This window comes from Armigeres subalbatus, chromosome 2 (assembly GCF_024139115.2).
Source record: "Armigeres subalbatus isolate Guangzhou_Male chromosome 2, GZ_Asu_2, whole genome shotgun sequence".
Taxonomy (NCBI): Eukaryota; Metazoa; Arthropoda; class Insecta; order Diptera; family Culicidae; genus Armigeres; species Armigeres subalbatus.
Genome location: NC_085140.1, coordinates 188,844,869 through 188,863,230, shown reverse-complemented (window position 1 = coordinate 188,863,230; position 18,362 = coordinate 188,844,869). Strand labels below are relative to the sequence as shown.

At 40.9% G+C, this 18,362-nt stretch overlaps 1 long non-coding RNA gene across 1 annotated transcript in view; it reads left to right on the top strand.

The window, feature by feature from the left end:
* Positions 1 to 16,965, top strand: part of LOC134211400 (uncharacterized) — a 32,847-nt gene extending 15,882 nt beyond the window's left edge. The window contains exon 3 of the long non-coding RNA XR_009979013.1: positions 16,822 to 16,965. This is a non-coding gene — a long non-coding RNA (uncharacterized LOC134211400). The remainder of the gene's footprint in view (positions 1 to 16,821) is intronic.
* Positions 16,966 to 18,362: the final 1,397 nt, after the last annotated feature.

The following is an 18,362-nucleotide window of genomic DNA, read 5'->3' as shown; positions in this document are numbered from 1 at the left end:
ATGCCTTTATTTTTGCACAACTTGTTGGTAAATTAATATTACTATCTGGTCCTCCCTGTTCCATCCCTTGCGCGGTGTGATCCATTTTCAGCTCGGTCACAGAGTATTTTTACATCACACACACTGGGGAGTCGAGTTGACTAACGCTGGCAAAATTGAATAACCTAAAAATTGCTAGGAGTATCCAGTTAACATTGCGAGCAAAAGGCGTATGATTGTCAGTGCAGAGATGGTGAGTTCGTTTCTCGGTTCGACCAAGGATGTTTCCGCGTGGGAAGTATTCTTGGTCTGGGCATAGTGAATCCATTGTTATTGCCATACAAGAGACACATTCAGGCAATTGGCGGGAATAAAGAGGCTTTCAATTAAAGGTTCCCCCAAACAGACGCGACGCGACAGTTGCGACACGATTCTATTGCTTGGCGACAGCGATTCTGTCGCCGTTGGTATGGAAGCGTAAATAGAACATTGCCTGCAGCGACCCAACGATAGAATCGTGGCGACTAGTTGTCGCCGTCGCGGCGATGAAATCGCTTAGGTTTGGGGGAGCCTTAAAGATGTGTTTATTTACACCCTGACTATTCGTGAAGATCTAGTTTGAGTTGAAGCGTTAAAAGCAAAATGGCACATCTTAAGGTTCTATCCGAGCGGTAATAAGTGCTCGCATAGCGGACGCCGTGGTTTTGTCTAATACCTTCTGCATTATTGAACCCTATAGATGAAGTGATACAGTGGCGAACTTTGTTTACAGCGGTCGTTGGTTCGATGTGCCTTCATTTCTTTTGCATCCTGAACCAAACGTCCAAGAACGTACAAGAGCTTGTAAGTACTCTTGTCGCTTCCACCAAGTCTTTTAAAGTATTCTTTATTTGGAGCGACTGCTGAGAACACAACTTTATGTCCTCAGGTTCATTGGCAACGTAATCCGTCGCAGAGAAGGACGAGCTACCCAAACTGGCATCCTGAAATACGAGGAGCTCAGACGAGCAGAAATGGAGCTGTGAAAGCAAGTTCAAAGTGCAGCCAGCAGCGGAAACTATTGGAACATAGCCAATAGGGTGGCTCAAAAAACACTTTTTCAAATTTTTTGATGGGCCGCCCTTTTATTCGGTTCTATTTGATGCCCTGATGCTCTGGACAAAATTTCAGCCAAATCGGTCAATGTTTGGGCGGTGCTAAACTCGTTGGAAGTTTCTATGGAAAATGTATGCAGAAACATCCAAAAACAGTGATTTGCAGTTCAACAACACAATTTACGATCAAGAACCATGATACTCATTCAGTTCTTGTAGAATTAAATACAGAATGTTATGCTGAAAACCGCGAGAAGATTAGAGTTTATTACGCAAAGTTATTAGCATTTTACTGGAGTGTTGTAGGGGTGAATTTATTTCTTTTCAAAGGTAAAAGAAACGAAATTTGCTCAAACCCCACTTCAAAGAAATGCTAATAACTTAGCCAGGCAAACTCTAATCTTCTCGCGGTTTTCAGCATAACATTCTGTATTAAATTCTTCAAGATCTGAATGAGTATCATAGTTCTTCATCGTAAGTTGTGCCGTCCAACTGCAATTCACTGTTTTTGGATGTTTCTGCATACATTTTTGCATATAAACTTCCAACGAGTTTAGCACCGCCAAACGTTGACCGATTTGGCTGAAATTTTGTCCAGCGCATCAGGGCATCAAATAGAACCGAATAAGAGGGCGGCCCATCAAAAAAATTTAAAAAAGTTTTTCGCATACTAATTTGAGCCACCCTAATATCCAAGGAAATTCGGCTTCTCGTCATCGATCAGTTTCTAAATCAAGTGAGCTCTGTAGTATATAAACGTGCCCCAACAAAACTCATGTACCAAAACCAACCTTAGGGGCCCCATGCACGCTTCAAAATGATGTACAACTTTAACTCCGCCCGCCTTTAACCACGCTTTTGCCTATCTCGTATACAAAGTATACGTAAAGGCTATATGTTCGCTCCAAAAACAAACTTTTGATAGAAGGCTCGGAGACCCATAGTGTTATATACCAATTGACTCAGTTCGACGAATTGAGGTGATGTCTGTGTGTATGTGCGCAAAAACTCTAGCTTATATTTTTTCCTACTTAAAAATATCAAAAATTGACATTTAGAACGCAAAAAATATCAAAAATACACATTTAGAACGCAACGCAGGGTACGTTCTGCTAGTCTTCTATATATATAAAAATGAGTTTGCATTTCGCAGACGAGCCAGCCTAGGGCTGAAAGTCTCCTCAAACTGGGGTCGTGGGATCAAACCCCACCGAAGGGGCGGTTACCCTCCAATACCTTTTCCGAACTAAATCTATCACATGTTGTACATATGCATAATCAAGTTTCAGACATAGTAATTAATTTCCACTCCGGGTGGCTTAATACCCGGCATATAGGCAATTAACTTTGAATGTACTCCTCAACCTTCCGGGACTCGCATCGTTGTAAAAAGTACAACACATTGAGTAAAAATGAAATAACTTTTTAGTCAGTTGACCAATTTGCACCAAATCACCATGTATTCCTCAAAAAATTAGTTCTTCATCAATTGGAAAGATAATAAAAGTGATTCGATAGAAGGCTCGGGTAAATATAGCTAAATAAAAGGCTTAGGTGCACTGGAAAAAGTGACCAGTAATGAGCTATTTATTTATTTCATTAACAATTCATCCTAAAGTAACGCGATTTTTTCTATATAATTTGTGATTATAACCTTGGAGTTAATTCGCAGTTCTCACTCACCTATGACCGTAGCTGGCCACTAGGCGGCCTTCTGGAAAACCGGGAACGTTCGTAAAATTGGTCGTTTTGGAAAGTTCGTCCTACAGCAGCGCAATTTTTTCTAAGCAATTTCCGATGGTGATCTTAGAGTTAATACACAGTTCTTACTATGCTATGACCGCAGGTGGCCACCAGACGGCCTTCCGGATAATCCGGAACGTCCGTAAAAATGGTCATTCTGGAAAGTTCGTCCGAGAGCAGCGCAATTTTTTCTAAACCATTTCTGATGGGGATGTTTGAGCTGAAACACATTCCTCACACTGCTATGACCGCAGGTGGCCACCAGGCGACCTTCCGGAAAATTCGGAACGTCCTTAATAATGGTCATTTTGTGAAGTTCGTTCGAGCAGCACAATTTTTTTTAAACCATTTCTGATGGTGATTTTGGAGATTTTCCATAGATCTTACTCTGCTATAACCGAAGGTGGCCACCAGACGGCTTTCCTTATAATCCGGAACGTCCGTAAAAATGGTCATTTTGAAAAGTTTATCCTAGAGCAGCGCATTTTTTTCAAAACCATTTCTGACAATAACCTTGGAGTTAATTCGCAGTTCTCACTCACCTATGGCCGTAGGTGGCCACCAGAGAGCCTTCCGGATAATCCGGAACGTCCGTAAAAATGGTCATTTTGTGAAGTTCGTTCGAGCAGCGCAATTTTTTTTAAAACCATTTCTGATGGTGATTTTGGAGATTTTCCATAGTTCTTACTCTGCTATAACCAAAGGTGGCCACCAGACGGCTTTCCTTATAATCCGGAACGTCCGTAAAAATGGTCATTTTGAAAAGTTTGTCCCAGAGCAGCGCATTTGTTTTCAAAACCATTTCTGACAATAACCTTGGAGTTAATTCGCAGTTATTACTCACCTATGGCCGTAGGTGGTCACCAGACAGCCTTCCGGATAATCCGGAACGTCCGTAAAAATAGTAATTTTGAAAAGTTTATCCTAGAGCAGCGCAATTTTTTGTAAACCATTTTTGACGGTGATATTCGAGTTAATACACATCTCCTACTAAAATTGTCATTTTGTGAAGTTCGTCCTAGAGCAGCGCAATTTTGCTAAACCATTTCTGACGGTGATTTTGGAGATATTTCATAGTCTTAATCAGCTATGACTGCAGGTGGCCGCCAGACGGCCTTCCGAATAATTTGGAACATCCGTTTTATTTATTACCAGACTAAGGTCGGAGTGGCCTGTGCAATACATAAAAGTCTTCTCCATTCAGCTCGGTCCATGGCTGCACTTCGCCAACCACGCAGTCTGCGGAGGGTCTGCAAATCGTCCTCCACCTGGTCGATCCTCCTTGCCCGCTATGCACCTCGCCTTCTTGTACCCGTCGAATCGTTGTCAAAAACCATTTTCACCGGGTTACTGTCCGACATTCTGGATACGTGCCCGGCCCACCGTAGTCTTCCGATTTTCGCGTTGTGGACGATGGATGGTTCTCCCAACAGCTGATGCAACTCGTGGCTCATTCGCCTCCTCCACGTACCGTCCGCCATCTGCACACCACCATAGACCACTTTCCTTTCGAAAACTCCCAGTGCGCGTTGGTCCTCCACGAGCATCGTGCAGGTCTCGTGTCCATAGAGAACTACCGGTCTAATAAGCGTTTTGTAGATAGTCAGTTTGGTACGGCGGCGAACTCTATTGGATCGAAGCGTATTGCGGAGTCCAAAGTACGTACGATTTCCAGCCATGTTCCGTCTCCGAATTTGTCTGCTGGTATCGTTATCGGCGGTCACCAGTGAGCCCAAGTACACGAATTCTTCAACCACCTCGATTTCGTCACCACCGATAGAAACTCGTGGTGGGTGGCTTAGATTGACCTCTCTTGAGCCTCTTCCTATCATGTACTTCGTTTTCGACGTGTTGATGACTAGTCCAATCCGGTTAGCTCCGCTTTTCAGTCTGATGTAGGCTTCCTCCATCCTCTCAAAGTTACGTGCCATGATATCAATATCGTCGACCAAATAACTGGACGGACTTTGTGAAAATCGTACCACACGTGTCAATCCCTGCCCTTCGTATTACTCCTTTCAGAGCGATGTTGAATAGCAGACACGAAAGACCATCACCTTGCTGTAACTTTCTGCGCGTTTCGAAGGGACTCGAGAATGCTCCTGAAACTCGAACTACGCACATCACCCGATTCATCGTCGTTTTGATCAACCTTATCAGTTTATCCGGAAATCCATTTTCGTGCATTAGCTGCCATAGCTGGTCCCGATCGATTGTATCATATGCGGCTTTGGGGTGGATAAAAGATGATGTGTGGGCACGTTGTATTCGCGGCATTTCTGCAATACTTGGCGTACGGCGAACACCTGGTCTGTGGTAGAGCGTTCACCCATAAATCCCGCCTGGTACTGCCATACGAACTGTCTTGGAATTGGTGTTAGTCGGCGGCATAAAATTTGGGAGAGTGCCTTGTAGGCGGCGTTCAGCAATGTGATTGCGCGGTAGTTGCTACAATCCAGCTTATCGCCCTTTTTGTAGATGGGACACACGACACCTTCCATCCATTCCTGCAGCAGAACCTCATCCTCCGAACATCCGTAAAATGGTCAATTTGGATGGTTCGTCCTAGATTAACGCAATTTTTTCTAAGACATGTTTGATGGTGGTCTAAGTGTTAATTCGCAGTTCTTATTCTGCAACGGCCGCAGGTGGCTACCAGACGGCCTTTCCGCAAATCTGGAACGTCCGTGAATGTTCGCTTTGTACAGTTCGTCCTAGACCAACGATTTTCTTCTAAACCATTTCTGATAATGAATAGGAAGTTAATCAATGCTCTTTACCATAAAATATTGTATAGAGTTTTCCACCTTCACCAAAGGTATAATAATAGCCCAAAAATATATGTACTTTGCAAACGAATGAATGATGAATTCTATCATAATAATACTTAAATAGTAGTCATTGATGGTAACAACCACATCAGGTATTCGAGAGATATTGAATACCAAATCAATACCTTGTCTATGTTAAGTTATTCGACAAGTATGATGTGTATGTAATGACCATCTGAATTACTGAAAATAGCTCAATGAGGTACCATACCTACTTGAGGTACATACAGTGCACTTTGCCTTACTCGATGAACTGTAAGTCTATGTGAATCCTGGCTAATATGATCAGTTTTTTGATAATAATCCTTTTCCTGTTCTAGCGATTGAAATCCTTTTCCTGTTCTAGCGATTGCTGTAACATGAGAAATATACAAAAAGATACAAAGTAGGCGAATGAAATGGGCCTCATATCGAACCCAAGGCCTCCTGTGTAGAAACAGTAGTTATATGACTATCAAGCACACTTTTCTGAACACATTGGTTTTCAAATCCCAAATAACTGTAAATGACGGCACTTTTAAATCCCACATATCCTGCGATATCTAACAAAACTGGTTGATCCATATATCACCACCCAGTTTTTAAGAATAATGGTTTTCATCCTCGAACAGGTGTAAAGAAGACGGCCACTCTCTAATATCACAGATCCGGGGTTCTTCAATCAAACTGGTGGTCTCACATGTACTATCACTACTCTACGGATGAATTTTAGAGCAAGGGCTGAAAGCCTCCCTAATAAAGATATCGAAGAACTTATCTCTCATATACAGTAGCGCCTCCTTGCGGATGAAATCTAAATTATTCAGTTTCTCAACATATTGGTTTTCAGTACTCGAACAACGTTGTAGAAAACGGCATTTTACTAAATCCCACAGATCCCGAGATATCGAGCTAAACTGATCTCGCATACACACTAGCGCCGCCTTACGGCTAAATTCTGAACTAAACAGTTTCTAAACATATGGGTTTCCAATGCTCGAACAACTTTATAGAAAATGGCAAGCTTACAAAACCAATAGATAATGAGATATCAAACCAAACTGATCTCTTCTTGCCACCTTGCGGATGAATTTTAAATTAATTAGCTTCTCAACATGTTGGATACCAATCCTCGAACAACTTTGTAGAAGACGGAAATTTCCTAAATCCCATAGATCCCGAGATATTGAACCAAACTGGTATTTTCATGTACACTAGCGCCGCTCAGCGGGAGAATCTAAATCAATTTTTTTCTTGACTCATACGCATGGGATTACAGATTGATTTGGATTTTTTCAGAGTTTTTAGAATTCTTATAGAACATTGCGCCATTTATTGAGAAGATGGACTATTTGCAGAGCCGTAGCATGGATTGCCGGCGCCCTTGGCGAAATCTTTGCTGGGCGCCCCTCTCTTACTAAGGAAAAATGTGCAATATTTCACATTTAAATAACATTTTTAATCCCACCTTAAAGTTTTATTAATTTTTATTAACGAGATTTTCTTCCCTATGTTGGCTCATCAAAAAAGTAAGATTAAAGAGTTTAGTGGATTGAAGATGCTTCATATAACAAGCCGTATATTAGGCAGTATGTCCCTGGAACGTTTTTAAATGTTCTAGGAAGGATATTTTTAACTATTTAGGTGTGCAACTAACTAACACCCTTCCTCAGTATTTGCAAGGACGTGGCCAGGGCAGATCCCTACTATTGGAGAGTGCATTGCTTTCATCTAAGATATAATGATTAGTTCCAAATCAATATCTGTGGTAATGGATGAAAGTGATTCTACTCTCATACAATAATCTTGGCTTGTACCACCTACGAATTTGCTAGTGCTGATATTTTTAACTATTTGCAAAATATGGTAAGATATGTTAGGAACTTTGCATAGTCGTGGTCATCTCTGGATCCTCGTATGGAATCTGTTGGAACATCCAGCCTGGAAGATCAATAAAATTGCTGAAAGTTATTTACTTGCGGCTCATAGTGTCCTAACGACTATTTCTTGCTCTTAATAGAAGTAACTATGACGTACTTGCAAGTACATCGCAAGGAAAAGGGATTTGAAAATCGTGTCAAAAGGTTGGAACAAGAAAATTCAACTCTAAAGTGGATCAGTTAATGATCGAAATCGCTATCGGATTTCGGATCAAGAAAGATCCAACATAAGAATAGGTCAGTCAGTGGTTTGGAGATACTTTGTTGAGTCAATAAAATCCAACTTTGACGTGCTTTGATTGCATATCCCTTGGCACATGCTGTATGTATTGCGGATAAATTTTGCTAATATACGACAGCTTTGAGAAATGACAACTAAAGTAGTCATTTAAGGGCACATTATCACTGCTTATCGTAATGCCATCATTTGACTATGATGATAGTTTATCGGACTAAATGAAGTTGTTCTGAATAAAATGAGCAAATTTGTCTTAAAGCTACACCATCCTTACCCTTACACCTACCCGATATAAAAAGGGAAACAATCCGATCCAAAATTTCAAAATTACTTTTGAATATGAGTTTTCTAGACTTTTTCTAAGTCCCTTGTAAACGGTTCCGAAAGGCTCAGAGAAACCGAAATTCCAGTCAAAGCTGAAACCAAATCATTCGACTTGTTCATTTGAGATAGACGAAAGACCCTAGCAGCACAATCCAGACCGATTTGGTTGCAGCAACTCAAATGACTCAAGTGACTAAATTCGGTTACATATGGATCACAGAAACTTCTATGCAACATGTGTGCTGCTCGGGGATTGGTTTCTTGAAATATCTCCGCCAAAGACCTTCGGACTTTTTCGGTTTGTCATTATATAGCCATGTAACGAATAAAATTGTTCTGTTTCACATACCGTAATTCTTGATTCTGGCGCCCCCTGAGGGCTGGCGCCCTTGGCGGGGGCCAACCCGGCCAACCGCACGCTATGGCGCAACTAGGGGTCGCTTTTTACGCGATTTATTTTTACACTCAACCCTCTTTTTACGTCACTTATCGGGGGGACGTAAACGGAATGTGACGTAAAAAGAATTTTTGCTAAAATTTCTAGTACTTAGTACTTCACTTAATTTATTGATAGTGAGGATACTTTCAAATACATTCACTTGCGACTTACATGAGGTATTGTAAGATCTCTCCAAATCCAGGAGATGTTATAAGATCTCCAAATTGTCCTGGAGTTTGAATCAAATGGTCTACCGAAACAACCAAAACCTTCATGATGTACCAAGCCGTGGTATCAACTCAATTATGTCCTTCGTGGATTTGTCTTTCAATTGCGTCTTGAAACAAGACATATGAGGTGTTGTAAGATCTGCAAATTGTCCTGAAGTTTGAATCAAATGGTCCACCGAATCAACCAAGGCTTCCATGATGTCCCCAGTTTCGGTGTCAACCCAATTGTGTCCTCCGATTATTTGTCTTTCACTTCCGTCTTCAATTCTTGCATGTATGAAGTTGTATGATCTCCAAATCGTCCTGGAGTTTGAATCAAATGGTCTACCGAATTTACTGAGACTTGCATGATGTCCTCAGCCGCGGTATCATCCCAATCATGCCTTCCGAGTCTTTCACTTGCGTCTCAAGTCCAGGTATATGAGATGTTTTAAGATCTGCAAATTGTCCTGGAGTTTGAATCAAATGGTCTACAGAATCAACCAAGGCTTCCACGATGTCCCCAGCCTCGGTGTCAACCCAATTTTGTCTTCTGAGTATTGGTCTTTTACTAATGTCTCAAATACAGGCATATTCGAAATTGGAAAATCTCCAAATTGTCCTGGAGTTTGAATTAAATGAGCTATCGAATCAACCAAAGCCTTTATTATGTCCTACGCCGTGGTATCAACTCAATAATGTTCTCTGAGTATTTGTCTTTCACTTGCGTCTCAAAACAAGACATATGAGGTGTTGTAAGATCTCCTAATTGTCCTTGAGTTTGAATCAAATTTTGTATCAAATGGTCTACAGAATCAACCAAGGCTTCCACGATGTCCAGAGCCGCGATGTGAACCCAATTTTATTTTCTGAGTATAAGTCTTTTACTAACGTCTCAAGTCCAGGTATATGAGGTGTTTTAAGATCTCCAAAATGTCCTGGAGTTTGAATCAAATAATCTAATGAATCAATCAAGGCTTCCATGGTGCTCCCAGCCGCGGAATCAACCCAATTATGTCCTCCGATTATTTGTCCTTCACTTACGTCTCAAATCCAGGCATATGAAATGTTTTAAGATCTCCAAATCGTTCTGGAGAAAGAATCAAATGGTCCACCGAATCTACTGAGGCTTGCACGATGTCATCAGCTGCGGTATCATCCCACTCATGCCCTCCGAGTATTTGTCTTTCACTTACGTCTCAAGTCCATGTAAATGAGATGTTTTAAGATTTGCAAATTGTCCTGGAGTTTGAATCAAAAGGTCTACAGAATCAACCAAGGCTTCCACGATGTCTCCAGCCTCGATGCCAACCCAACTTTGTCTACTGAGTATTGGTCTCTTACTAACGTCTCAAATACAGGCATATTCGATATTGTAAGATCTCCAAATTGTCCTGGAGTTTGAATCAAATGGTCTATCGAATCAACTAAAGCCTTCTTGATGTTCTAAGCCGTGGTATCAACTCAATTATGTTCTCTGAGTATTTGTTTTTTACTTGCGTCTCAAAACAACCAAGGCTTCCACGTTGTCCAGAGCCGCGATGTCAATTATGTCCTCCGGTTATTTGTCTTTCACTTTCGTCTCAAATACAGGCATATGATACGTTTTAAGATGTCCAAATTGCTCTGGAGTTTGAATCGAATGGTCTGCCGAATCAAACAAGGCTTTTACGATGGCCCCAGCCGCGGTGTAAACCCAATTTTGTCTTCTGAGCATTGGTCTTTTACTTACGTCTCAAATACAGGAATGAGATATTCTAAGATCTCCAAATTGTCCTGGAGCTTAAATCAAATGATCTATCGAATCAACCAAAGATTTCATGATGTCCTAAGCCGTGATATGAACTCTAAAATGTTCTCTAAATAATTTTCTTTCACTTGCATCTCAAAACAAGGCATATGAGGTGTTGTAAGATCTCCAAATTGTCCTGGAGTTTGAATCAAATGGTCTAATGAATCAACCAAGGCTACCATGGTTCCCCCAACCACGGTGTGAACCCAATTTTGTCTTCTGAGTATTAGCCTTTCACTTGAGTCACAAATTTTACCATGTTAGATGTTGTAAGATCTTCAAATTGTCCTGAAGTTTGAATCAATGGTCTACTAAATCAACCAAGGCTTTCATGATTTCTTCACTCGCGGTATCAACTCAATTATATTCCTCGAGTGTTTGTCTTTCACTCGTCTCAAATCAAGGCATATGAGGTGTTGTAATATCTCAAAGTTTTCCTGGAATTTGGATAGTTAGCGAATTGAGTCTCAAATTCTGACATGTTGTAATATCTCCCAATTGTTCTAGAGATTGAATCAAATGGTCTACCGAATCAATCAAGGCTTCCATTATGCCCCCGGCCACGAAGGCTAGACTTCAGATATTTTATCGATGACCTGGAGTGGAATAATTGTTGAATGCGTATCTAATATGGATCTATGGATCAAAATGGGATGAACCAATTAAAATTAATAATCCTGTAGACCTAAAGACCAGTACTCCATGCGTTTCTTAAATTACATGGAATGGAACAATAGTTGAAAAGGTATCCAATTTAGTCCTATGGATCAAAACAGGTACGAGCAAGGTTTTTTTAAAGAGATAACAGTCTTTTGGTTACGCGTGTTGACCGTAAAGCTTATATTTCAGGGATGGGTGATATTCATGGATGATCTGCAATGGAAAAATAGTTGAAGCCGTATTCACTTTAGTTCTATGAATCAGAAAGGGCATGGCCCATATGAATTGCCGAATTTAGTGACAATCAAATTGCTAGACCCATGCCTACAAACATTTTAGTTTTATGCTGATTTTACCGAAGTCATGTAGAGCAAATAATGGTTTTCATGACCATTATAGAACTAAAAATGTTCCTTGGGATGATTGTCTGACTTGTGCTGCTCAGGTTGTTACTGGGGTTGCTGGGGACATCATGAAGGCCTTGGTTGATTCAAGCTCCAGGACAATTTGGAGATCTTAAAACAACTCATATGCCTGGAATTGAAACGCAAGTGAAAGACAAATACCCTGGAAACATAATTGTGCTGATACCACGGCATGGGACATCATGGAAGCCTTGGTTGATCCGGCAGACCATTTAATTCAAACTCCTGGACGATTTGGAGATCTTACAACATCTTATATGCCTGGATTTGAGACGCAAGTGAAAGTAAAATACTCGGAGGACATAATTGGGTTGATACCGCAGCTATGGACATCATGGAAGCCTTGGTTGATTCGGCAGACCATTTGATTCAAACCTCAGGACGATTTGGAGATCTTACTACATCTCATATGTCTGGATTTGAGACGCTAGTGAAAGAAAATTATTTGGAGGACATAATTGGGTTAATACCGCAGCTATGGACATCATGGAAGCCTCGGTTGATTCGGCAGACCATTTGATTCAAACTCCAGGACGATTTGGAGATCTTACTACATCTCATATGTCTGGATTTGAGACGCAAGTGAAAGAAAATTACTCGGAGGACATAATTGGGTTGATACCGCAGCTTGGGACATCATGGAAGCCTCGGTTGATTCGGCAGAACATTTGATTCAAACTCCAGGACGATCTGGAGATCTTACTACATCTCATATGTCTGGATTTGAGATGCAAGTGAAAGAAAATTACTTGGAGGACATAATTGGGTTGATACCGCAGCTTGAGACATCATGGAAGCCTCGGTTGATTCGGCAGACCATTTGATTCAAACTCCAGGACGATTTGGAGATCTTACAACATCTCATATGTCTGGATTTTAGAAGTAAGTGAAAGAAAATTACTCGGAGGACATAATTGGGTTGATACCGCAGCTATGGACATCATGGAAGCCTTGGTTTATTCGGCAGACAATTTGATTCAAACTCCAGGACGATTTGGAGATCCTACTACATCTCATATGTAGGATTTGAGACCCAAGTAAAAGTAAATACTCGGAGGACATAATTGGGTCATTACCGCAGCTATGGACATCATGGAAGCCTTGGTTGGTTCTTCAGACCATTTGATTCAACCTCCAGGAGGATTTGGAGATCTTACTACATCTCATATGTCTGGATTTGAGACCCAAGTGAAAGACAAATACTCGGAGGACATTATTGGGTTGATACCGCGGCTGAGGACATCATGGAAGCCTCGGTTGATTCGGCAGACCATTTGATCCAAACTCCAGGACGATTTGGAGATCTTACTACATCTCATATGTAGGATTTGAGACGCAAGTGAAAGTAAAATACTCGGAGGACATAATTGGGTCATTACCGCAGCTATGGACATCATGGAAGCCCTGGTTGATTCTTCAGACCATTTGAATCAAACTCCAGGAGGATTTGGAGATCTTACTACATCTCATATGTCTGGATTTGAGACCCAAGTGAAAGACAAATACTCGGAGGACATAATTGGGTTGATACCGCGGCTTGGGACATCATGAAAGCCTTGGTTGATTTGGCAATTTGGAGATCCTAGAATAACTCATATGCCTACATATTAGATGCAAGTTAAAGACAAATATTCGGAGGACATAATCGGGGTGATACCGCGGCTGAGGACATCATGGAAGCCTCGGTTGATTCGGCAGACCATTTGATTCAAACTCCAGGACGATTTGGAAATCTTACTACATCTCATATGTCTGGATTTGAGACGCAAATGAAATAAATATACTCGGAGGACATAATTGGGTTGATACCGCTGCTTGGGACATCATGAAAGCCTTGGTGGGTTCGGCAGACCATTTGATTCAAACTCCAGGACGATTTGGAGATCTTACAACATCTCATATGTCTGGATTTGAGAAGTAAGTGAAAGAAAATTACTCGGAGGACATAATTAGGTTGATACCGCAGCTATGGACATCATGGAAGCCTTGGTTGATTCGGCAGACCATTTGATTCAAACTCCAGGACGATTTGGAGAGCTTACTACATCTCATATGTCTGGATTTGAGACCCAAGTGAAAGACAAATACTCGGAGGACATAATTGGGTTGATACCGCGGCTGAGGACATCATGGAAGCCTCGGTTGATTCGGCAGACCATTTGATCCAAACTCCAGGACGATCTGGAGATCTTACTACATCTCATATGTAGGATTTGAGACACAAGTGAAAGTAAATACTCAGAGGACATAATTGGGTTATTGCCGCAGCTATGGACATCATGGAAGCCTTGGTTGATGCTTCAGACCATTTGATTCAAACTCCAGGAGGATTTGGAGATCTTACTATATCTCATATGTCTGGATTTGAGACGCAAATGAAAGAAAATTACTCGGAGGACATAATTGGGTTGATACCGCGGCTTGGGACATCATGAAAGCCTCGGTTGATTTGGCAGACCATTTGATTTAAACTCAAGGGAAATTTGCAGATCTTAGAATAACTCATATGCCTACATTTGAGATGCAAGTTAAAGACAAATACTCGGAGGACATATTTGGGATGAATCCGCGGCTGAGAAGTCTAGGGAATTCTTGGATGACCAGTAAAGGAACGGCTGCTTAAGGCATATTGAGTTTGGTTTAATAGATCATATAGAGCATGAACCATTTAATAAAAGAGATAACAGCCCTTCGGTTACGCGGGTACACCTCAAGACCTATATTCCAGGGAATTCTTGTATGACCTGGAACGGAATTTGGTTCAATATATCAAATTGGGCATAAACCATTTTTTACAAGAGATAACAGCTCTTTCGCTACGCTTGTAGACCTTAGGTCCTCGGTTACGCGTGTAGACTCCAGGAAATTCTTGGATGACCTGGAACGGAACAATTGTTGAAGGCAAATGATGTGTATACAAAGCATCTACTTTGTTCTTTGGGTTTCTAAGAGTGCCTTCTTATAGGCTTACTTTTGGATGTCAATAATGTTTCAAATTCTTTTTACGTCACGTGCCGTAAAAAGGGTGCCGTAAAATGAAGTGACGTAAAAAAAACTGCCGTAAAAAGAGGGTTGAGTGTACTTGTTTCTGGACTTCGAATTTAATGAGACATCGAGTTAACTTTAGGGGTCACACAAAAAAAAATCGAAGAAAAATCAAATGGTATTCAAAAGGTTGTGAAAATAAGGAGGCCAAAAGAAATCCATCTATGTAAAAAGTGACACTAGTGTATAACCTTCAGATCGCCATAATTGAGGATAAAGATGAAATTCAATAACTAATAAAATTAGTTCCAGCTTTAAGCGATTAATCGCAAACACGGTATATCGCTACATAGAGTTGGTGACTGTGTCAACAATATGGGTGTTTGTTCTTCGTCATACTGTATGATATGCATTTGCGTCAGATCCGATGACCGAGGGAATGTTGTCGGTTTGGAAGTTGGGCACAAGCATAGCTGTCTCTAGGGATGGGATATTAAGAGGGAAATGTTGTATGGCACGCAAGTTTCTGTTTTTAGACCGTCTTGAGCGTTTTGCACTCAATGGATGAAATGTTCGAATTCGTTCTAGACATGGAATCTTATTTGTTGTCTGCCAGATAAGCGTTTTTTTAATGGTATTTAGATTTGGAGTTACTTCTTTCACCCATCTTGTAGTCTTGGTATGCTTACAGATAAGAACCACATACCCAAATCTGTAGATATATAAAATTGCAGAATTTAGCTTCCATCATTGCTCCAATATAAACAGCAGAGCATCAGGAAGAAAAAAACATGGAATGTGGTAAAGTCTTTTTTTTTAACTAAACCGGTCTCTTTCTTTTTGGTCCTCGATTTGTGACTTCCATTTAAATAAGCCAATAAGCTATTATTGCTGGTTATTTGGTTCGCCCGGTGCACTGTCTGGAATCTAAAAGGCGTTTAACCCGTTTCCGCACTAGATTCTCTTTGGTAGTTGCGGATTTCTTTAGGTCTGTCCATGACATAGAATGCGGAATTATTCCAAACGTCCATTGCTTAGTTAAACGTATTCATGCCTAACGTACTTATGCCTAAAGTCGTGGACCCGATCTGGCGCGTTTCAAAAGTCTCGAAGAAGCTGGTATTGTCGGTTTATCTCCAAGAGTATTAAATGAATCCTCTATTTGCACAATTTGCGTTTTATTGCCGCAATGCTTTGATTTTCTTCCTCTGTGCTCGCAAGAGGTTTTTTTACTGCATTCAATCCAAGATAATTGGTTTCGAAAGATGCTGCGTGATCCTGATTCTCCGAGTTTGTACTAAGGAGTATTTCCTGGTACTTCATAGGTTCCATACGTGATTGAGTATCGTATGAACTCCATCATCCATAAGCACGGGTCGGGTCCGTTGGGCTTTGGCGGCCTTCTAGGTCTGTAGTGTAATTGTTAGTCAGTTAAAGCAACCACTACCGACACTACATGACTATTCAGGTTGTTCGGAAGGATGAGTTAACGTTGATGATTACATTCTCATAGTGACTGGATGAACCTTCATTCTATTTAGTAACCATAACTTATTTTTTCTCAAACCTTACAGAATTTGTTTAAAAATTAGTATTTTTCTTCTCATTCTAAACTAATAGCAAAAACCAATAAAGATGAATGATTTTAAATCGATTTCCACATAAATTTACGCCGCTCACGTAACAGGAAAGCATTCACTGTAAGAATTATGTGGAGTGGATTTCGAGTTTTTTAGTCAAGTTTGCCAGCGTTTTTCAACATTTCCCCCACAGTGCAGTGTGGCTGAGCGAACAGAAAATGGTTTTTACTGCTTCTGAAAGTATCACACACCCACTCAGATAATTAAATAAATAATTTTTCAGGTTTTTTTTTGCAACAGAGCTTCTAACAGGTAGGGAAAATCACGCACCGGAAAACTCTTAATTTGTTTCCTATTAAATTGAAACTTAATTTAATATAATCTCCGGTTAGCATATGTGCCGTAAATTGAATGTACTCGTCCGTCACGCAAACGCATGATTGCTTGCAACCATTTGTCTGTTGAATGCTTCGCTATAAAAATATATGATGAAAAATGTAATGCTGTACGGCTGTTGATAGAACTTTTTTCCCTATCTATTTTTATTTTTCATTTAATGTTTATCTTATCCAACCGGTCGATGACACCCGCGCGGTTGGCTAGGTTTCGACGAAGGCCCCCCTTGAGTGCATGTGCCGTCCCTGCACCGGAATCGAGGATGCCAACGTAATTCCACAGGAGTTGGCTGCGTTCGCTGAGGATGGCTCACTGGCCGGTTACTTTCAGAAATCTTAATTCAAAGCTGCCGAAAAAAGTTTGAGCGTGGAATGACAGCGATAAGAAAGCAGTTTATCGCAAACAGTCATTGGAGTAAGGACGGTTTAATCATATCTAAAATGCTTAAATAAATAATTGTTGTACTACTGAGTAAGTAAGCTTTCAAGATTTTTCACTGTCCGAAATAAGATTGTTAGAGTTACGAGAAAGGTATTTGGGCTTATCAATAGTTATGTCGTGCGAATTTTCGTGCATCTTTCCGAATTCCCAGCAAAAATAGTCACATTTTCCAGAACTGTTGTCGCGAAATCGTATTGTCTATCCGGAACAAATTTATGCCGCTTTTTATACCGAAGTTGGATTTTTCTCCAGATACAGGCATTTTTCCCAACTTCGGAAGTAGTGCGCTGGATTCGCCAAAAGATGCGCTAAACAACGCATCAATTAGTTTGACAGATAAAACTTCGGAAGAAAGTTCGGTTCGGAAGTCCCGACTTCCGAATTCTAAGTTGGTGCTACGCCGACAATAATTAAAAATACACCGCGATTTTCTTAACCCGTTTCGGCCCGGGCTACGATTTCAAATTATAAAATCCACCATTCCCTTGTTTTTCGACCGATTTGCATGAAATTTGGAGGAAAGATGCATTAAACCCTATATTTTTGTGTAGATGTATTGATTTGGAGATTGGATCCTTGGGGACGGTTTTACCAAGGGGGTCCCCTGGGTCAAATGGGGTTAAAAATAGGTCAACTTCCTTTTAATCGTAGATAAATAGTAGTAAATGCTCTCAATAATGATGCAATCGTTTTTATTCATCATTATGCAATAGTGGGAATGGAAACTGCACGTTTGGACCTCCAAAATCCGGTTACAGATGTTCCGGGAACCTGGTTCCCCCAGGGAAGTGGTCCCCTTTTGATTGATTCTGAAACCGTGCTTGCGACACATCAAACTTCATGATTTTGGAACGCAAATACAATAGAAGACATTTGCAGAACATATGAGCGCATTGGCCACTTCAACAGGTTCCCTGGGAACCTGGTGCCCTCAGGGAAGTGGACACTTTTAAGTGGTTCTGAAACCCAGCTTGCGGCACAACAAACTTCATAATTTTGCAATTTTTTTACAATAGAAGGCATTTGCAGAGCATTGGGGCACATTGGGCACCTTCGGATGCTCCATGAGACCCAGAAGCATTCCGGGAAGTGGTCACTTTTTGAGTTGTTCTGAAACCCAGCTTGCGACACATCAAACTTCATGATTTTTCAACACAAATATAATAGAAGACATTTGCAGAACATCTGAGCGCAATTGCCACTTCCGGAAGCTCCCTGGGAACCTGATGCCCCCAGGGAAGTGGTCACTTTTTGAGTGGTTCTGAAACCCAGCTTGTGACACATCGAACTTCATGATTTTTCAACGC